Source organism: Macrobrachium nipponense, chromosome 3, assembly GCF_015104395.2.
Source record: "Macrobrachium nipponense isolate FS-2020 chromosome 3, ASM1510439v2, whole genome shotgun sequence".
In the NCBI taxonomy this organism is placed as follows: Eukaryota; Metazoa; Arthropoda; class Malacostraca; order Decapoda; family Palaemonidae; genus Macrobrachium; species Macrobrachium nipponense.
The window spans coordinates 107,405,040-107,428,074 of NC_087202.1; the positions used below are offsets into that span (position 1 = coordinate 107,405,040).

Genomic DNA, 23,035 nt, shown 5'->3' on the forward strand with positions numbered 1-23,035 from the left:
GTTTTTTGTATATTATACTATGCCCCTTCTTCAGTGTAGCTAAGCCAATAAACAGAAAAGAAGATATAGCTTTATTATTGCCCTTCATTCCCTGATCTTGGCAATGAAAGATGAGATTCCACCTCCATTACTAAGAGACATATCTTACTCTCATACAGGTCAGAGGAAACAATTATTGTTATGGCTTAATCACAAAATAAAGCAGCCACAACAATACCATAATTAGCATCAACCAATGGCTGCAATCTGCACCGGCACCATATTATCACAGAATATCTTGACTTGTCAATCTTACATTCCATTACAGTAGAACCCCTGTCCTTGATGCTAATCCATTCCAGAAGAAGCGTTGAGATGCGATTCAGTCGAGGTCTGAATTAATTTTTTCCATAAGAAAAAACTGAAAACGGATTAATCCGTTCTTGACCACCAGTTATTACCCTAACCTTCCCTTTTTATACAAAACATTACACATAAATTACAATCAAAACGTTCAGAGTAAAAGGACATACAGTACAGGCAGTCCCCAGTTATCAGTGGGGGTTCCATTCTTGGCAGGGTGTTAAGAGAAAACCGCCATTTGCTGAAACTCAGGGATTTGTGGCACTTAAGGCGCAGATAACCGGTTAATGGTGCCTCTCTTAGGTATGTTATAGCACCATAGCTCTATTATCAGCACCTTATGGCACCGATAACCGAAACTCGACTCATTAAGGCGCTATAAATCTCCAATTTTATGGTGCTAGACAAGCACCATAAAATCAGATTGCCACTAACAGAATCTGCCGGTAACTGGGGACTGCCTGTATTAGACACTTTTTTATTCTTAAATGTATACTCTATAAAAAGAACTGCCCTACATCCAATGTGGTTGTATTACTGGGAGACCAAGGTTAGGTACTATACAGTACATACTGGATAGGCATAGTAACTGTTGCTAATAAAAAAAAACATTGAAAAAGAAGCCTAATTATTACAGTAAATTAATAAAATATCAAAATTCAGCTGAATTATATCTTACCACAAATTCATGAAAAATTGTTTACGATATGTTAGCAGTTAGCGTCTCAGCCATTTGCCCATGAACGGATGTAAACAAACCATAATGCTGCCCTGGTGGCCTATCACGGTAATACAAAAATGATGTCTGCAATAGCTTTCTTGGGACCCCTGATTTAATCAAAATACAGAACAAAATGCCACAAAAACTAAGGAAATACCTGTACTAGCATATATAGGGCCAAAACACTCAATGCAGAGCTGAGTGGGGTTTAAACGACACATGGGAACAATGCCAACTAGTGCCAACTGACTGAAACACTTTTGTTTACAAAAATCATAAGGTTTATCGTATCAGATTCTGGTTTTTTGTTCGACCTCCAACATAAATTTTACTTGAGATTACGTCTCAAAATCCGATTATGTCAAGTTCTGATACTACCAAGGACCGGGGGTTCTACTATATAGTGACTGAACAGAGTACTGTTTTACTTTGCTCTCCCATTATTACTGAATGGGGTGATCATTTCAACTCAGGAATAAGCTATCTCCCAAAAAAACAAATCCTAACACCATGACACTGCCTAAATCAGAACAACCACTCACCCAAGGGCCTTAAATTCATTCATATTCACTAAGACACATGGCCTTAACACCCTCCTAACTTCAAAATACTACCTCTAAGTTGCTATTGTGGGAATAAATACCTTGTGTTATGGAGGAGTTATGGAGTTCCATTTAACAACGTCTGAGAGAGAGAGAGAGAGAGAGAGAGAGAGAGAGAGAGAGAGAGAGAGAGAGAGAGAGAGAGAGAGAGAGTGTAATTGCTGTATGGATGGTTAACGACTGAATTGGCTGTTGGTGAGTTCTGGGTTGTCTGCTGGTGCTGTTGGAGTTTAGAGTTCTGTGTTTTCAGTCAGTCTTTAGTCAGAAGCTGTGATAGTCAGTAGTGTTGGAGCAGTCTTGAAGAAATTGAAAGTCAGTTGAGTTGTGTTATTGATTTTTTTGTTTAGTTTGATATTGTTGCTTAAGAGTTGTTGTGCTACGAGTTTTTGTTGAGTTGTATGTGAGGTTGTGGTTGTGTTCCTTGGTTGTTTGCTTTGTTGTTGTATTGTTGTTGAGTTGTGGTCCTTGGTTGTTGTGTTGTTGGGTTGTGGGTTGTGGTTCTTGGTTGTTGTTGTTGGTCTGACCAGTGGACAGCACAGCATAGCCTGGAGTACCTGGAGTGGGTGAGTACATTTTTGTTTTTTTTCTGTGTTGGTATAGGTCAATTGTCTAGCACGAATTCTGTAGTGTAGAGAGGAAAGTGTGGCTGAGTGTGAGTTTGACAGCTGGATTGATTAAGTTTATGTGAATGGGGGGGGGGGGGGGGGGGGGGGGTGGGGGGGGGGGGGGGGGGGGGGGGGGGGGGGGGGGGGGGGGGGGGGGGGGGGGGGGGGGGGGGGGGTGGGGGGGGGGGGGGGGGGATTTGCCCACTTGCTTTTATGCTTGTGATCCTGCCACAGTGTCTGGCAGACCTTGATAAAAAAAAAGTCCAATATTACCTTTGTGGTTGTAATATTTACAATTAAGTACTATATTGGTTTTACAAATATTCATACATATGTTTACTCACTGTGCCTGGATCTTTAAAAAGTTTCTAATAGAAAATAATTCAGAACAAGAAAACTAACAATTAAAATATAACTGACATAAATCTGTTTCACCTACCGAGAAATTAAGGACCCTTTTTTTTTAATGATTTCCTCCTCTCGAATTCCCATACATTTAAGTGCAGTATGAACAGTGTACCATGATGCTGACAGGACTCTACAGTTGCTGGTTCCCCATCGTAAAAACAGCGTGGTGTTCAAGAGAGATGAGGCTTCAAAAAAGCTAAATGTTATGAGGCACTGCTCCCCACCTGGCTGAGGTTGAAAGAAATAAATATATAGTTACAACAACTTCAATCACTCACACAAAAACAAATATATATATTACAGGTAGTTGTCGACTTATGTCCGCAATTGGTTCCAACCAACCGGTCGTAAATCGATTTGGACTTAAAGTCGGTCCATGTTAACCCTTAAACGCCGAAACGGTATTTTAAAAATCGTCTCCTGTATGCCGGCGGCGTTTGCGAGTGAGCGGCCAAGCGGAAAAAATGTTTTTGTTAAAAAAATCACAGCACGCTTAGTTTTCAAGATTAAGAGTTCATTTTTGTCTCCTTTTTTTTTTCATTGCCTGAAGTTTAGTATGCAACCATCAAAATTGAAAAAAAATATTATTATATATAAATATTGGGATATATGACAGCGCAAAAAAAATTTCATATATAATTGTATACAAATAGAGCTGTGAGCAAAACGGTTAAAGCTACCAAGTTAATTTTTTTTGGTGTATTGTACACTAAATTGCAATCCTTTAGGTATATAACACATTGTAAAACGATCAACGCAACACAGAGAAAATATTATCACAAAATGATACATGAATTCGCAACGCGCGGACGTAAAAAAAAAGCTGTCTTCAAAAATTCACCATAAATCGAAATATTGTGCTAGAGACTTCCCGTTTGTTGCAAAATGAAGGTAATTGATTGATATTACTAGACTGTAAGTTTTGTAGCTTACAATTGCAGTTTTCGACCATTTCGGTCGAGTTAAAATTGACCAAAGGGCAAATTTTTTCTATTTATCGTTATTTATATGAAAATATTTAAAAACTGATAAAAGCTACAACCATGGGTTGTTTTTCGTTGTATTTACATGAAATTGTGCACATTTTCATATATAAAACTTTAAGTAATGGCTAATTCAAAATGGTGCAGACATTACGACAATCGGACGAAAAAATTTATGATTTTTTCGGAAGAGTTACCGCGCGGACGTAAGGAAAAAGTATTTCATAAATTTACCATAAATTGAAATATTGTGCTAGAGACTTCCAATTTGCTGCAAAATGAAGGTAAATGATTGAATATTACTAGAATGTAATAGTTTTAGCTTACAATTGCGTTTTTTTACCATTTCCGTCGAGTTAAAGTTGACTGAAAGTTGAATTTTAGCCACTTGTCGTTATTTATATGAAAATATTTCAAAACTGATAAAAGCTACAACCATGGGTTGTTTTTGTTGTATTCTACATGAAATTGCACACATTTCCATATATAAAACTTTATATAACGGCTAATTTAAAATGGTGCAAACATTACGACACTCGGACAAAAAAATGTCTGATTTTTTTCGGAAGAGTTACCGCGCGGACGTAAGGAAAATGATTTTATTTTTTATAAATTCACCATAAATCGAAATATTGTGCTAGAGACTTCCAATTTGTTGCCAAATAAATGTAAATGATTGAATATTACTAGAATGTAAGAGTTTTAGCTTACAATTGCGTTTTTCGACCATTTCAGTCGAGTCAAAGTTGACCAAAGGTTGATATTTTGGCACTTATCGTTATTTATATGAAAATATTTCAAAACTGTTAAAAGCTACAACCATGGGTTGTTTTTAGTTGTATTTTACATGAAATTTTACACATTTCCACATATAAAACTTTATGTAACGGCTAATTTAAAATGGTGCAAACATTACGACAATCGGACGAAAAAATTTATTATTTTTTCGGAAGAGTTACTGAGCAGATGCAAGGAAAAAGTTTTTTCATAAATTCACCATAAATCAAAATATTGTGCTAGAGACTTCCAATTTGTTGCAAAATTAAGGTAAATGATTGAATATTACTAGAATATGACAATTTGTCGAAAATTGCATTTATCCTAACTATACAAACCTGAGGTCCTTTAACAATAGGAAGTAGCTAGCGGCAGCTGGAACGGTCGTAAGCTTCGAACAAGGAGAACGGTAGTTAACTGCTTGTCCGATCGTCGCGCGGCAGGTAAACAATCACTTTTGCTTTTGGCCATGCAAAAATACGCAGAGTGATGGGTGGCATGAGGAGGGACTATATGTAAAGGACCTCAGGTTTGTATAGTTAGGAAAAATGCAATTTTCGACAAATTGTCATTTGTTCCGATACGTAATACAAACCATCGGTCCTTTAACAATAGGAAAGACTCACTCTTCTTTGGTGGAGGAATCTGAGTCTTTTGATGAACAGACTGGTGTTCGTCCATCCCTGGAATGCCTCCCTGGTCGTAAGAGCGAGGGAGGGATCCAAGCCTCTGTCCGATTGATCGGGGTGTGCACCGCAGGATCAATGGTCAGACCTCTGGGCCGAGTACTAAGAGAGAGGCAAGCGTATCTCTTTGTACCAGCATTGTAAGAACTTTTTCCTTTCTTTACATGAGCAAATGTAAAGTAATGGGTTTGTCTCATGTAGGCATCCACTTTCTCCCCCTTGTTGGAGAAAGTGGTGGATATACACTCCTATCTCTAGATAAAGAGATAGGATGGAGCTCTGTTGAATAGCTTACCTGCATCTGACTTCCTTCCAGCAAGGTAACGACCGTATCCTCTGCCCACAGGTAGAGGTAGAGAAAGATGGTGAAGAGAAGCCAGTCACTCTCTCATTCGCACATTCATTCTCCCAGTCATACCAGGAATCGATGCTGTTCTGCCTGCTCGGGTGCTGGGTAAGCTTACACAACGTGTTGAGCAGCCACCACAGGTCCCAAGGAAAAAGTATCCAAGGACTTGTGGCAATATCCCGAAGGTAGAAGGACGTGAAGGTGGTCTGGTTGGCCCAGACACTGCCTTCAGGACCTGCGCCACGGAGAAGTTCTTACGGAACGCTAAGGAGGGTCCGATACCTCTGACTTCGTGGGCTCTCGGTCGGAGCGTACGGATGTCGTCGCTACCATCAGCCTCGTACTCTCTCCTGATCACCTCACGCACCGCCAGAAAGAAAGCGTGTTCTTGGAGACTTCTTTCTTGTAACCCAGTGCTAACGAAGAGGGCGTCGACACTCAGGCCTGAGCTGTCGAGTTCTTCTTCAGATAGCGCCGTAGCGCCCTCACAGGACAAAGCAGCATCTCATCCGCATCGTTATCGGTGAAGTCCCGAAGGGAGGGGGGGATCGTGAAAGACTCGAACCTATCGTCAGGGATCGATGGATTCTGAGTCTTAGCTACGAAGTTCGGGACGAAATCGAGCGTCACAGATCCCCAGCCTCTGGTATGTTTCAACATCATAAGAAAGGCCATGTAGTTCCCCTACTCTCTCGCCGATGCCAGGGCCAGCAAGAAGAGGGTCTTGAGGGTCAGATCCCTGTCTGACGACTCTCGGAGTGGCTCGAAAGGTCTTCGAGTCAAACTCCTAAGTACGAGAGTCACATCCCACGCAGGGGGCCTGAGTTCCCTGGGTGGGCAAGGGAACACCTTTCGAAGCTCCTCATAGCAAGGAGATCTCGAACGAATTCGAGATGTCCCCATCCCCTCAGTTTTAGGACGAGAGCCAGGGCGGCTCTATATCCCTTAACTGTGGGTACTGAGAGGAGCTTCTCTCGGCGAAGAAACACGAGGAAAGGAAATCCGCTACCTGATTGAAGAGTGGCTCTGAGAGGAGACAGACCTGTCTACGACACAACCACAGAAGACGGCCCACTTCCCCTGGTACACAGCTGCAGAGGACTGTCGGACGTGTCCAGCCATCTCTGTTGCTGCGCTACGAGAAAAGCCTCTCGTTCGCAAGAGATGGTGGATAACAGCCAGCCGTGAAGTTGAAGGGACTGGACTGCTTGGTGGTGGACACGTTCTACGTGTGGCTGGGCTAGAAGGTTGTGCCAATTGGGTAGCTCTCTCGGTGCGTCCGCAAGAAGAGCCAGCAGGTCCGGATACCAAACGGCTTGTGGCCGTTTGGGAGCCACCAGGATCATTCTGAGATGGGATGACCCAGCGCTCGACTGATCACTTTCCGAATCAGACAGAAGGGAGGAAAGGCGTAAGCGAAGAGGTTGTCCCAGGGGTGTTGGGAGAGCGTCCTCTGCAGCTGCCCATGGGTCCGGCACAGCTGAGAAGAAAACCTGAAGTTTTCTGTTGTGCCGGGTGGCGAACAGGTCTAGACGACCGGTCGCCCCCACAGTTGAAGAGCCTTTCCGCCACGTCTTGGTGTAGAGACCATTCGGTCCCTATCACCTGATCCCACGGCTGAGCTTGTCTGCTACTACATTCCTCTTGCCTGGAATGTAGCGTGCTGACAGCTCTATCGAGTGAAGCCGTGGCCCACTCGTGCACCTGCAACCGTCAACTGATGGAGCGGAAGAGACACTAGCCCCCCCTGCTTGTTGACATATGCCACTACTGTGGTGTTGTCGCACATCAACACCACTGAGTGTCCCACCAAGCGGTCCTGAAACTCTTGGAGGGCGTAGAACGCCGCCTTGAGTTCCAGGACATTGATGTGAAGGTGCTTTTCGTGATGGTCCCACACACCTGCAGTCAGCAATCCTCCAGGTGTGCGCCCCATCCCTCGGTCGATGCGTCTGAGAACAGAAGCATCTCCGGGGGGGGAGTGCGTATGGGCACTCCTCTTAAGAGGTTCTTGTCGTCGAGCCCCCAGGATAGGTCCTGCCTTCACCTTGTCCGTGATAGCCACACGGGAAAGTAAGGAGGATCCTTTGGCCTGAGACCAACTCTCCCTTAGCCTCCACTGGAGGACACCGCAGGTGAAGACGCCCGTGAGGGACTAACTTCTCGAGTGACGACAGATGGCCGATCACGACTTGCCATTGCTGTGCTGCCTGTTCCTGCCGAGACAGGAACCGGCCGGCTGCCTCCCTGAATTTGCTGATCCGCAAGTCTGCGGGCAAAAAGACTTGCCCTGCTACCGTTATCTATCAGCATACCCAGGTAACTTCATCTTCTGCGGTGGGTTCGAGATCGGACTTCTCGTAGTTTATCACGATCCCCAGATCGCGACAAAACTTGAGGAGTCGATCTCTGTCCTGTAGCAACTGCGAGCGGGAGCTCGCCAGGACTAGCCAATCGTCGAGATACCTCAGAGACTATCCCGTTCGAATGGGCCCAAGCCGACACCAGAGTGAACACTCGCGTGAACACCTGTGGGGCGGTTTTGAGAGACCGAAAACAAAGTGCCCTGAATTGGTACACCGACCGTCCCGTCAAGATGAAGCGGACGGTACTTTCTGGAGGACTGATGGATGGGTATTGAAAATACGCGTCCTTCAAGTCCACTGAAAGCATGAAATCGTTCCCCCTGATCGAGTCGAGCACTGAGCGTGCTGACTCCATCGTGAACCGGGGGCGTCGTGCGAACGAAGCGGTTCAGGGGGAGAGAGGTCTATCACGGACGCCAGCCCCCCGATGCCTTCTCCACTAGGAAGAGGCGGCTGTAAAAGCCCGGTGACTGGTCCTCCACGATTTCTACAGCTCGTTTCGCCAGCATGGTCTTGATCTCCTGCGAAGAGCGTTGTCCTTTGCTGATCCCCGGACATAGGTCTGTAGATGGACCGGATTGGAGATGAGGGGGGGTCCGAGACTCGAAGGGTAGTAGATATCCCTCCCGAAGGACGTCTACTCCAGTTCTCGGCGCCGTAGCGCTGCCAAGTCGCCCAATGGCTCGCAGGCCACACCCCCACTTCCGGCAGCAGGTGAGGGGGAACGCCGTCCCTAGCGTTTCCCACTCGTTTCGACTTCTTTCCAGCACCCCCATCGGGGAAAGGAGGGACTGGGAGGAGGGCTGGTTGCGGCCTCCTCTAGCAGAAGTTGAAACTACAGGAGTCTTCACACGGGGTTTGGACGGTGCAACCGTCTTCGCCGCCGTGGAAGCGTTAGCCAAGCTCTTTGGTTTTTGGCCGCAGTCGCTCGAGATTGCCCAGTAACCTTCGAGGACTGGCCTGGGTGAACTAAGTCGGGTCACTCTCGTCAGTGGCGCCGCCTTTCCACCCGCAGCGTCCACCATCTCTCGCCAGGAAAGAGAGTCTGGGGAACTCCTAAGAGGTCCATTTCTTTCTAAGGCGTCCGGAGTGCCGCCTCCTCCCAGCCCGGCCCCCCTTGGTCACTCTATGGGTAAGGACTTGCCCCCCGTCCCTACGTCGAAGAACCAAGTTGGCCCACAGGTTAGCAGTCTGATGGGCGAGGTAAGAGATTGCTCTTCCTCCAGACTGGCACAGTCTCCTAAAAGAAGCGTCGTCTTCGAGAGCAGAGCTCCCAGAGCCGGCCGCTACTTTGGATATTGTGAGGGACCACAAATCCAACCAGGAAACTGCCTGGAATGCTGCCATAGCGGTAGATTCCAGGGCAAGTGCCTCCTGCTGCGAGAACCATAGGTTCTCCGACAGGAGCTGCTGCAGGGACACACCTGGAGTCAGCCTCGCTAACTCCGGGTTAACCTGTTTCGGCAGTATCGGGTCTTCCGAAGGCACGTAAAATCGCCTCTGCCGCCCTGTAGAGGAGGAGGAAGCAGCTTAGAAGACCGTCCGGACTTTAGCGAGTCCTCCCGTCCTGAGACGAGATTCTCCACCATGATCCAGGGACTGAGTCTGCAAGCTCAGATCGCGGTAACCCACCATCATTTTGGGTTCCCTCTTGGGACCCCAAAATGATTCGAGCCGGGACGTGGGCTCTGCCGGTGGTAGCGGCGATCCTTCCGCGAGGTCATTATGCAGACGCATCAGCTTAATGACCGCCGCAAAGTTCCTCTGTATCTCGGGGAGTTACAGCGTCTTGCGGAGTAGGAACCGTCCAGTCCCCTCCAGCAAGAGCATATATCCCCGCGATACTCCTCCTTCAGAAGGAGGAACAGCGACAGACCCCTGACGGTCGCCTCCAACTACTTGCGCGTACGTTCTGGTCGGTCCTAAAACCGTGCCTGAGCCATACGGCGTCATAGCTGGGTCACGAGCGCGGCGCACCTCTCGTGATCGCTCCTCGGTACTCGCTCCTCCCGGTATAGCCCGAGGAGGTTGAAGGTACGGGAGAGGCAGACCTGACGCTCTCCCCTGCTCGCTGGCAGGACCAGCGCTGCTTGGAGGGCTGCTGCTGATCGTCAACCCGCCCGCGGTGACGGTCGAGCAGCAGGCCTAGCCTTGCCGCTCGCCTGGGGCGATTGGCTCGGCTGAGAACGTCGAGACCGATCTCTCTAGCGTCAGGCGAGCTGCCGCTGGTCACCGTCTCCGCCCGGAGTCCCATCGGGAGCGGCGGACGGGTGACCTGCTAGGCTCTCTGTCGCGTCGAGACCGGCCAGCGGTCCTCTCGGAGCGTCAAACCGCTGGTACCAGCCGTGGCTGGTACCGGCGGCCGGGGGGACTCCTTCCTCGCCTCAGCCCGTGGCCGGTCAGCGACCGTCACGTCAGCCCGAGCAGCCAGTTGATCGCTGCGAGAGCGTCCCACTGGCCTGGCGAGATTCGTGTGCACGACTCTCGCCAGTCTTCTGCTCCGCGCCGCTGTCTTGACGGCGAGCGAGCTCGGGCGTCAAAACTTTGGCTGGACGGTCTTCCTTGGAAGAGCGTCCACTCGGTGCTTCTCGCGAACGAGGAGCGGCCGAGACGGAACCTGGTTTAGCGGCAGAACCGCTAGCACAGGTGAGGACGCACCAGCCGAGGCTGGTGCACCTCTGGTCCCGTCGACTTCTTCTTTGCAGAAGAAGCGACGGGCCCCGTTCCCGAAGGAACAGGAGGAAAAAAAACCAGCAGAAGAGCTCCCCAGCTCGCCTGAGTGAGCCGGGCCCTTAGAAGATCCCGAAGGAGTCTTCTTAGGGGGGGAGGAGGCAACCTTCTCCTTTTTCTTCGGCTGTTTAGCCTTAGAAGTCGAAGGGGAAGGAGAGGCAGCAGACGACGACGAAGACCGACGACGACACCTCTTCCTCTTCCTCTTCTTCTTCGCCAGGCTCCGCAGGACAGACGTCAGGTCTTCCATCCAGGAGGGAGCCGGGGCAGTTGCCGAAGCAACAGGGCCCGACTGCACCTGTCCGGAAAGACCTGAGACTGTGACAGCACCACCAACAGCAGGAACAACAGGAACAGGTCCGGGAACAGCAGGAACGGCAGGAACATCTGAAAGTGAATGAGCAGCAGCCTGATCTGAAAAGGAATGAGCGGCTGGGACAGCAACAGGTACGGCAGGCACGGCAGGTACCACAGGAGAGCAGGCGTCCTGTCGGCAGCTACCGTCATCCTCGGCACTGGCGGCAGGTCCAGGGGGGGTACTCTTTGGGCAGCGGAAGTCCTGGGTCGGCAATACAAAGAATCCAGGTGGTGGTGGCACCGTCCTCTTTGGCACGGCAGTAATGGGTTTTTGTATAGCAGCCGTGGGGTCGTCACCGACATTATATGTGGTGTATAACACCAGATGCGGTGGCATCTCATATGCTGGTGTCGTTACTATGTGTTGTAGTAGTGGTCACCGACACATGAGTGACCACTGCCGACCCCGGCCAACCGCTGAATCAACCCTTGGATGCTCGGCAACTCCCTGCAGTCCCAGCGACTCCCACACCTGTCCAGGTCGTCCTTCGCTGATGGCACACCTGCGGAAGCAACAGTCGGGTTAGTTAGAGGGGTTTCCTCACGCCTTTGGGGGTGGGGGGAGAAAGAAGAACCCCCCCCAGAGCAGACGGAAGACCCCGAGTACACTGGACGTCCGGGTAGCGGGCGCCCTCATCCACACTCGACGGATCGAGAGAGGAGAAGGACTCCGCTAACCCCCGCAGGGGAAGGCGCAAAACATGGGGCTGACCGGGAGGCAGGAAAGAGGACGAAGTGTCCGTTACCAAAGGAGTCACTGGACTTTCCGATGACTTCCTGGGCGGCCTAAGTCTCTTCCTGCCCTCGTACAGCACCACTGCGCCTCGGACCAATTCATACATACTACACAGGGCTCGTTGCGGGAGCACTCTCGCCCCCGACAACGAGTACAAACCTCGTGAGGATCCACATCGACAAACGATCTAAAATCCCCCACATCTACGCCCCTCCAGCCCGGGACCACACTCTACGGGCGACTGGAGGGCGTGGTGATATCTCCATTTCTTCTTCACTCATTGCAAAGATCAATAAAAGAATGTAAAAGTACTTACAATCACTCTGATTTATACAGAAAGAGAGGGCAAATACTCAAACTCAAAGCAAACGACAAAGCGGGCAGAGCGATGACGAGCACGTCCTTCCCACACACGGCCGAAAGCAAAAGTTGGTTTGTTTACCTCCCAGTCGCGCGGCACGCGACGATCGGACAAGCAGTTAACTACCGTTCTCCCCTTGTTCGAAGCTCACGACCGTTCCAGCTGCCGCTAGCTACTTCCTATTGTTAAAGGACCGATGGTTTGTATTACATATCGGAACAAATAAGAGTTTAGCTTACAATTAAGTTTTTTTACCATTTCGGTACAGTCAAAGTTGACCGGAGGATTAAATTTTGGCACTTATCGTTATTTATATGAAAATATTTCAAAACTGATAAAAGCTACAACCATGAGTTGTTTATAGTTGTATTCTACATGAAATTGCACACATTTTCATATATAATACTCCATGTAACGGCTAATATAAAATGGTGCAAAAATTATGTCAAAGTGACGAAATAATTTCTGAGATGTGTCGCTGATGCTTTTCAGTGCGAGAAGAAAGAAATTCGTGCTTGCGCGCCTGGGTAACAATTGTAAACAAAACAACGCCTTGATCCGTGAGCTCCCAGCATCCCCCAAGGCGCGATTCAAAAGTTTTCGCCTAGTAGGCCTATAACTATTTTTCCGCGAATTTGAAAAAAAAACTTTTTTATATCGACGTACCATATGTCCAATCGGCACCCAACAGATAATTTTTATCAATGTTTAATACATCCAATCGGCATTAAAGGGTTAATTTACCATAAAAATATTATACTAGCCTAGCCTACACTAGGGTAATCAGTGCCATCTTTACATATAGGGTAGCCTAGCCTACACTACACAGCATTACTTCATACATATATGGCATAGTAATTATTAATTTCAGCTAATTCTTTAGGTTCAATGCACATTGGCGTATGATAATTCAATACAAAGAGAAATTGAATGACATTTAACAAGTTAGCCTCGCTTATACGATGATGATGTTTTCATGGTAAATATATCATATATATACAAATACAGTAACCTAGCCTACAGTATACTACATATATGATATAATTTAGAAATTTATTATTACAGTTGAATATCTTAAAAACCGCATTCTATGGTCCAGAAACTCCCATGGTTTGGCTTGATTTTAAATCAGCAGCCAGTACATCGTTCCACCGCCACCTGGGAGGCGCCAAGTATTGAAATGTTTGGCTGCAAAAACTATGCCATATATCCTTTGTTTGTATGAAAATAGTTGTTAGTAATGTGCATATGCAAAGTCAAATATGTTTTTGATATTAACCTTGTAAGAATAAATATGATTTTTAATTATTCCACTTGAGATTGCTCAACCAAGCCAAGCCTTACAACTTTTAATCAAAACAATGAGACATTTGTCAAGCACAAATTCCTTACTCTGTATGTGCTTGAGAGACCATTTTGATAATGTCTTTTATGTAAATGTGTATTTACCTATTTGATATGCCACCCATGAGATTATATGATGCTAGAGGCAGGAAGTGCAAGCATAAATCTTTATCCATGCTAGAAAACTTTTATTTCATTAGCGAATAGTTTACTGTTCATTTTCCTCAATAGATGGCACCACTGTGCTTTGTTTATGCTTTGACGGCGACAGCAACATTCAACTGCAGTTATCGCCAAAATTCATTCATTATTTTGTTCATCTCTTTATCCTCTACAATAGAAATCAACTAAGAAACTAATAGAGATAATTATGAAGCTACAAAATTTCGGATATGAAAGTCACCGATAATAAAGTGCAGATTCTGAGAATTTTAGTGCGGTATTTAGACTTACGATTGGGTAGGCTAACTCGGGAATGTAGGCTAAATGTGTTTAAGTACACTATTTTAACCCTCTTACGCCGAAGCCCTAAAAATCAAAACCGCTCCCGTATGCCGGGGCCGGTTTGGAGTGAGCGCGGAAGCGGAAAAAATAATATTTTCAAAAAATCACAGGGCGCTTAGTTTTGAAGATTAAGAGTTCATTTTTGGCTCATTTTTTTGTCATTGCCTGAAGTTTAGTATGCAACCATCAGAAATGAAAAATAATATCATTATCATATGTAAATAATGCGATATATGGTAGCGAAAAAAAAAATTCATACATAATTGTATTCAAATCACGCTGTGCAAAAAACGGTCAAAGCTAACGAGTTACTTTTTTTTCGTTGTATTGTACACTAAATTGCAATCATTTTGATATATAATACATTGTAAAACAATAAAAGCAACACCGGAAAAATATTATCACAAAATGATGTACGAATTCGTAACGCGCGGACGTAAAAAAACGTTATTTTCAAAAATTCACCGTAAATCTAAATATTGTTTTAGAGACTTCCAATTTATTTCAAAATAAAGACAAATGATTGAATATTATGATACTGTAAGAGTTTTAGATTAGAATTGCAGATTTCGACCATTTCGGACTAGTTAAAGTTGACCGAATGTCAAAATTTTTATATATATATTTTTTTATATGCCCATATTTCAAAGATGGGAAAAGCTACAACCTTCAATTTTTTTATTGTATTTTTCATGAATTTGCACACATTTTGATATATGAAACTCTATAAAACGGCTAATATGAAAAGGAGCAAATATTAGGATAATGCGATGAACACATTTCGGAGACTTGCAGCCGCGAATCGGCGCGCGGAGGGAAGTTAAATATATTTTTCAAAAATTCACCATAAATCACAATATTGTTCTAGAGACTTCTAATTTGTTTCAAAATAAAGACAAATGACTGAATATTACTAGGCCGTAAGAGTTTTAGCTTACTATTGCGTTTTTCAACTATTTCAGTAGAGTCAAATTTGACCGAACGTGGTTTTTTTTTTATTTATCGTGGTTTATATGCAAATATTTCGAAAAAAGAGAAAAGCTACAACCTTCAATCATTTTCAGTTGTATTCTACATGAAATTGCGCACATTTTCATAAATAAAACTTTATGTAACAGCTAATTTTAAATGGTGCAAACATTTCGACAATCGTACAAAAAAAATTCTGATTTTTTCGGAAGAGTTACCGTGCGGACTTAAGGAAAAATGAAATTTTCATTATTAAAATGAAGTTTTATTGTATACTTACCGAACAATTATAGAGCCGTGATTTCCACGAGCGGCAGGATACTAAATTCAAAATTTAGCGCGGTCGGCGGTCGCCAACACTGGTGGTGATGACGTCATCTCCCTCCACTCGCGGGAGAACCAGGTACAACTGCCCAGGTGAATCCAATTCTTTCTGCCCGTCCGTCCACCTAAGGGGAGGAGGGTGGGTATAATCATAATTGTTCGGTAAGTATACAATAAAACTTCATTTTAATAATGAAAATTTCATTTATTGTAGTGTCTTACCGAACAATTATAGAGCTGATTACACATTTATGGGAAGGTGGGATTCAGTGGACCACTAGTATTTTTAAATGGTTACATTTATTGCAAATACCAGTAAACACTCAAGGTGTCTGTTGTACCTTACCTTGTAAGAGAGCTACAGCAGACTGTTACTGCCTCTGGTCGGTGCTCTTCTTACTATTGTAGAGGAATTGGAATTTGACCAAAGTTAGCCTCTACAGGAGTGGAATCCTTCCGTAGTTCAAGCGAGTCAAGGCTGACTGACGGAGGATGTAACAACAAAGATTGCCCTTGCCCTGGGCTAAGACCAGAAATTCAATCATACAAAACATTTGTCACCAACACCAGATTTAAAAAACATATATACCCAACCATTGTAAAATCTGACCTAACAGACTGGTGAGTATCCCAGGTACTCAGTACCCCCAGCTTCCTTGAACTCGACAACCTATTCAAGGTGAAAAGTTAGCATAGAGGTGACGACCCCTGTGCCGTTTCTCCCAACACCATGCCAGAAACCGCCACCGGACCTAACGTTTTACAATTCTCGAAAACCGCCTTTCTATCTCTTTGAGATAATGACTCGCAAAAACCGAATTCGATCTCCAGAACGTGCTCTGCAGAATCGAAGCTAAAGATAAATCTTTCTGAATGCTAAAGAAGTTGCCACGCTCTAACCTCGTGAGCTTAACTCTCAGAACGGAAAGATTGTCGTTCTTCGGACTGCGAGTGAGCTTCCTGATAAGCTCTCTAATAAAGAACGATATAGCATTCTTAGAAAGAGGACGAGAGGGATTTTGAACCGAGGTCCAGAGCTTAGAAGATTGTCCTCTAATACCCTTAGTGGCAAACAGATACTGCTTAATAGCCCTGACTTGGACATAAGAGCCTTTCTTCCTCCTCATGTCCAACCAAATCAGATAAGTTCCTTACCACAAAACTCCTCGGCCAAGGATTAGAAGGATCTCATGCGGTAGAAAGGTCAAAGATACCGAAAATACAGCATTGCCTTGAGAGAAACCGACTCTTTTGTCTATAGCGTGCAATTCGCTGACACGCTTAGCAGACGCTAGTGCAATAAGAAAGAGTGCCTTCTTAGTCAAGTTCCTGAGTGAAGCCCACTTCAAAGGCTCAAACGGTGGCCCATGAGGAACTTAAGCACCACATCTAAGTTCCAAGCCACTGTATCTTGCGGGAGCTTAGTGGTTTCGAAAGACCTAATGAGGTCCGACAGATCTGAATTGGAGGAAATATCCAAACCTCGATGTCGAAAACCGAAGAGAGCATGGTCTATATCCTCTGATCGTCGAAGGAGCCAGTTTCTTAGAGTTCCTAAGAAATATAAGAAAATCTGCTATTCTGTTAAAGAGGTCGCAGAAGTAGAGACTTTAGCACTTCTACACCACTCTCTGAAAGATTCTCCACTTCCCTTGATAGAGTTTGTTAGAAGACTCTCTCCTACAACGAGCGATAGCTTCTGCAGCTCTCTTGAAAATCCTTTCGCTCTGACAAGATTCCGGACAGTCTGAACCCTGTCAGAGCTAGAGCGGACAAGTTTTGGTGGAACCTCTTGAAGTGAGGTTGTTTGAGAAGCCACTTCTCTGGAGGAAGAAGTCTGGGGAAGTACTAACAACTGGAGAAGGTCCGGGAACCACTCTCCTCCGGGCCAAAAGGGAGCGATTAACGTTAGTGTTACATTGCTGTGCGATGAACTTGTTCAGCACCTCTCTTATTAGACCGAACGGAGGGAATGCATAAGCTTCCAGACCCGACCAATCCAACAAGCATTGCGTCCACCGACCAAGCTAGAGGATCTGGGACTGGAGAACAAGAGAGAGGAAGACGGTTGTTCCTTGATGTCGCGAACAGGTCTATTGACGGTCGTCCCCCAAAGGCGCCAAAGTTTCTGACAAATCTTGTTGTCCAAAGTCCACTCCAGAGGTAACACTTGCTGTTGACGACTTAACTCGTCCGCCAGGACGTTCATCTTTCCCGGAACAAATCTCGGGACTAGCTGAACCTTCGCTTCGTTTGACCCACAGGTGGAGATCCTGGCTACTTCGTACAGAGAGAAAGACTGAGTCCCCCCCTGTTTCCGCACGTACGAGAGAGCCGTGGAGTTGTCGGAATGCACTGCACTACTCGACCTTCTACTAAGCTCCGAAACTGTCTGAGCCAAGAAAAATTGCTAAGAGTTCCTTTACATTTATGTGGAACTTCTTCTCCTTCTCCGACCAAGCTCCTGAAGTCCGTTGATTTCCCAGTAGGGCTCCCAACCTGTGTCCGATGCGTCGGAAAAGAACTGTAGGTTCGGGAGGATGGGTCGTAAATCTAACCCTTCTTCCAACCTTGCTCGAGAGAGCCACCACCTTAGGTCCTCTTTTATTTGATTGTGACAGGAAAGGTAATCGAGTCTGGTTGTGTCTTCCTGCACCAAGAGGCTCTCAGGAAAAAACTGCAGAGGTCTCATGTGCAGTCTTCCCAACGTCACAAATTCTCCACTGACGTCAATTTGCCCAGGAGCCTCATCCACTGATTGGCAGAACTTACTTTTTGTACCAAGAACTCCTGAACTGTCTCCAGACAGCCTTGAACCCTCTTCGGGGACAGAAAAGCCCGAAAAACTTGAGCATTCAGAATCATCCCAAATAAAGGATGCTCTGAGATGGAACCAACTGGGACTTCTGTTTTGTTGACCAGAATCCTACTTTCTGGCAAGATCCAGAGTTGTTCCAAGGTCCTTCATGCACCGACTCTCTGATTCCGACCGGAGAAGCCAATCGTCCAGTTATAGAGGGAGATTCTTACTCCTAATATGTGCAGCCAGGTTCCTATCGGGATAGAACCCTGGTGAAAACTTGAGGAGCGGTCGCTAGTCCGAAGCAAAGCGCCCGAACTGAAAAACACCCCTTGCCTTCGAAACATGACCTCAGGTAACTTCCGAGATTCGCGATGTATCGGAATGTGAAAATAAGCGTCTTGCATGTCCAGAGAGACCATCCATCCCCCTGTCTGATGGACTCCAGAACGACCGAGTGGGTCTCCATATGAAATTTTGTTTTCTGGACATGCAAGTTCAGGGCGTCACATCCAAAACGGCCTCCCAGCCCCCTGATGACTTGGGAACTACAAAAAGGCGATTGTAAAAACCTGGAGGAAATCCCCTTCTATCTGTTCTATCGCTTCTTTGAGAACAAGCGCTTCACTTCTGCGGCTAGCGCCAGAAATTTGTCTGAGCACGCGAGAGTATGCCTGGAATGGAATTGGCACAGGTGAGAGCGAGGGAGGTGAAACGAGAGAATACGATAAGACGAACTGAGTAACTTGCATACCCAGGTCTTCTGCTCCTCTGTTTTCCCATTCCTCCAAAAACAGCTTTTAGGTCTCTTAGTAGACTGTGCCAGTAAATCTGAAGTAGATTTCTTATCTAGCGCAGACGAAATTGACAACACTACAATCGTCTGGAAAGAGTTATCTTTCACAAAAGGAGCAAACAAGAGAGCAGACTTCTGTTGGGAAGTAAACCCTTAGAAAGCAAAGGAGCACAAAGTTGCCTTTTCTTAAGGGTACCAAAGGCGATGAGCGAAGCTAACTCATCACATCCATCCCTAATGGATTTGTCCGCACAGGACAGAACACCAATCAAATCCTCCGCTAACTCCTGAGAAAGAGAAGGACAGTCTTCGATCTTGGCCGCTAAAGCGCCGATAGTCCAATCAAGGAAGCTAAAGACTTCAAAAGTTTAAATTGATTCTTTACAACGTGGTCCAACTCCGGCGCTGTAAAGAAAACTTTCGCTGCGGCGAAAGCAGATCTTCTAGAGGAGTCGATTAAACTGGAGAAGTCTCCCTGGGAGGAGGCAGAAACTCCCAGAGAAGGAGCTTCCCCAGTTACATAAAACCTATTACTCTTACGAAGCAACTTAGTAGGGAGGGTAAGCAAAAAGAGCCTTCCCTAAGTCTCTTTTCATAGACATCCATTTCTCAGTCTCTTTCAACGAATGTCTAACCGCTTTAGATAGAACAAGTTTTGGGAGGAGAGGGTCTGAAGTTTTGTTTTCCTCCTCATCAAAAAAGTCGAAGTTGGGAGCGCGGAGCCGCTTTCTCAAAATAATCTGGATAAGATACCAGAAGAAATCTAAGGAGACGTGAAATAACACGAGAGGTGATGTGAATCCTCCTCCTCTACTTCTTCTTCATTCTCCGATACCGCCGAAGAAGTAGACGGAAAACTACAACCTGATCTGAAGGTTTCGAACCACCCTTGGACTCATTCATCCAGTTGGTTAACATCTCTAACTGATTGCGCAAAGGCGCCAGAGACGAATCAAAAAACAGTTAACGTAGGCTTGGAAGAGCCTAAATGTTCAGCAGGAGGCGGAAAAAACTACTTGCGCCTCACTCGGAGCCGCCGAAATTCGAGGCGAAACAGGCGCATCAGGCGTAACAGACGAAAAAGCGCCTAAAGAAACACCCTTAGAACTGCTAGCTACAGCGCTAAAACCACAATCTCTACTAGTAGATGGAGCCGAAAAAAAGGAAACACAGATTGAGGCGACGAACGAGCCGCTAACGGCCGCGGCGCAACCCTACTCTCAGGCTCTTATACCGCTTGACTGGAGGAGGCGAAGAATCGGCGCCTGAACGCCTCTTTAAGGGACGCGAAACGGGCGAATCTCGCCAAGAGCGCCGCGCGACCGTAGACGAATCGCTTGAATCATTTGAAAGGCGTCCGATCGCAACACCTTTCCAACGCTTCTTAACCGAGCCCTGTTGAGGCGCAACAGGCTCAACAAGAGAGGCGCCTGTCTGTGGGCAAATCCCGATCGACTCCCTTGGACTTCCGGTATGTCTTCTCCCCGGTGCGGGGGAGCTGGACAGTGACCTTTGTCTAGGAGACGTGTCAGGACAGACAGACGCACCCTCAACTACACTCTTACCTAAAGCCGCTTTCTCCAAAAACGTCTTAACTGAATTACCAAGTTGCAAAAACCGTATTCGACTAGTACCGAAAATTTATGATCTAACCTCGATTCCAGACTGGCAATGGTGTCGGAAGAAACTACACGGGAAGCCGGAGAAGTGGGATTAGTATGAGGAAGGATGGAGGTGTAGTTAAAGGAGACATAACAATTTGAGGAGAAACAGAAGGCAAACAGATGCATCGCAAGACGAAGCAGAGCTAAGTCTACTTTCCCTAAGCGCTGCTTTTCTAATTCTGTCTTTAGCTAATTTCTCCGAGTATGAACTAAAAAACTTCCATTGAGAAATCAGTCCAATCACTACACTCGTTACATGTTCGATCTGCTGAACAAACCTGTCCCCTACACTTAACACATTTAGTGTGAGAATCATACTCTAACTTGGATAATCTAGTTTTACATCCTGAGATGCAAAACCTAACTCCCGACGGACTAGAATCCGACATGGCAACGCCTAAATAAAAAGCAAAATAAACAACAACGCAAAAAAGAGTACTTCACCAATTCGAAGATCAAATCCACAAGAAAAAAAGCGAAGCAAAACCCAAAGTCATCCAACCGCACCGATCACCGATGTTCACCGGACGCCGGCAGGAAAAAGAATGGATTCACCTGGGCAGTTGTACCTGGTTCTCCGCGAGTGGAGGGAGATGACGTCATCACCACCAGTGTTGGCGATGCCGACGCGCTAAATTTGAATTTAGTATCCGGCCGCTCGCTGGAAATCACGGCTCTATAATTGTTCGGTAAGACACTACAATAAAATGATTTGTTTTTTTTCATAAATTCACCATAAATCAAAATATTGTGCTAGAGACTTCCAAGTCGTTGCAAAATGAAGGTAAATGATTGAATATTACTATAATATAAGAGTTTTAGCTTACAATTGCATTTTTCGACCATTTCGGTAGAGTCAAAGTTAACCGAAAGTTGAAATTTTGCACTTAACGTTATTTATATGAAAAATATTTCAAAACTGATAAAAGCTACAACCATGCGTTTGTTTTTAGTTGTATTGTGCATGAAATTGCACACTTTCCATATATAAAACTTTATGTAACGGCAAACATTTAAAATGGTGCAAACATAGGACAACTCGCGCGAAAAAATTTATCAGAAGAGTTACCGCGCGAACGTAAGGAAAAAGTTTCTTCATAAATTCACCATAAATCGAAATATTGTGCTAGATACGTCCAATTTGTTGCAAAATGAAGGCAAATGATTGAATATTACTATAATATAAGAGTTTTAGCTTACAATTGCGTTTCTCGACCATTTCGGTAGAGTCAAAGTTGGACCGAAGGTTGAAATTTTGCACTTATCGTTATTTATATGTAAAATATTCAAACTCATAAAAGCTACAATCATGAGTATATTGTTTATTGTATTTTAAATGAAATTGCACACATTTTCATATATAATGCTTCATGTAAAGGATAATGTAAAATGGTGCAAAAATTATGTCAAAGTGACTAAATAATTTTTGAGATGTGTCACTGATACTTTTTAGTGCGATAAGAAAGAAATTCGCGCTTGCGCACCTGCGTAGCGATTGTAAACAAAACAACGCCTTGATCCATGAACTCCCAGCATCCCCCAAGGCGCGCGATTCAAAAGTTTTCGGCTGGTAGGCCTATAAGTATTTTTCCGCAAATTTAAAAAAAACTTTTTGAGTCGACGTATGATACATCCATTAGGCATACGGGAGACATTTTGACTCGACGTTTAATACATCCATTCGGCGTAAGAGGGTTAAAGAAATGTATACAATATAAAGTTATAAAATGTTGAAGTTAAAATATATTAGTAATAAAATGATAAAAAGCAGTGTCAGAACGTAGCTAGTAGTAGGCTAAGTCAGAAACTAGGCTATTTGTACGTGAATTACCTAAAGGCTTCATTTTTTAGGGATGTATTCTATATTCCAATGTCAGGCTGCAGACGGCTACATATATTTATGAATTAAAAATACAATGAACATGCAACTTTTCCGTGAATCTTTTAAAAAGTTGTACATTATTGTATCCAATAATATTGTACGTATTCTCATATTATTAAAAATACTAACAAGGAGGTCAATGTTTTGGTTTCGAAATCAGCTGATGGTGAATAAGAGTATCGTTCGCCATGTTTACGTTTTAATTCACCATATTTAACTCAATTTGGAGCAAATTGCCTTGCTTCTAGATAGTATAAATTAGCTAGATACTTCACTTATATGAGACAAGGTAATTTGTCATTATAAGACATGTTTTTTAATCTAAATATGAATTTAATAAGTCTCATGAAATAGATGATTTTTTTCGTTAACAGATTCCGTTGTGGGCATGTTTATTGTGTAAAAACCGTAAAATGTGTTCATTCAAAACCTGAAGTTTTGATTAAAATTATCCTCTCTCAATTTTATCGACGGTTGTGTTTGATGGCATAAGTTTACTGGAGTTATATCCTTGTTGCCGAGGCATGATAATTGTCATTAGCAGCACGAAAAGCGAGCTGCGCATGTGGAGAGGTGGGAACTGGGGAAAAACTGTCGTATGTTCAACTCGACACCATTCTTTCTAGCTCAAGTTGCTTCCCAGTCGTTTTAGTTATGGGTGGTTGTAAAGTCGATCAGTCGTAACTCGCATAGGTTGTAAGTCGACAACTAGCTTTATTGGTAAGCTCC

The 23,035-nt window shown here is 44.9% G+C and overlaps 1 long non-coding RNA gene across 1 annotated transcript in view; it reads right to left on the reverse strand.

Moving 5' to 3' along the window:
• The window catches only part of LOC135221947 (uncharacterized), a 144,259-nt gene that overhangs the window by 118,608 nt on the left and 2,616 nt on the right, over window positions 1-23,035 (reverse strand). Inside the window, exon 2 of the long non-coding RNA XR_010316135.1 lies at window positions 2,710-2,906. This is a non-coding gene — a long non-coding RNA (uncharacterized LOC135221947). The remainder of the gene's footprint in view (window positions 1-2,709; window positions 2,907-23,035) is intronic.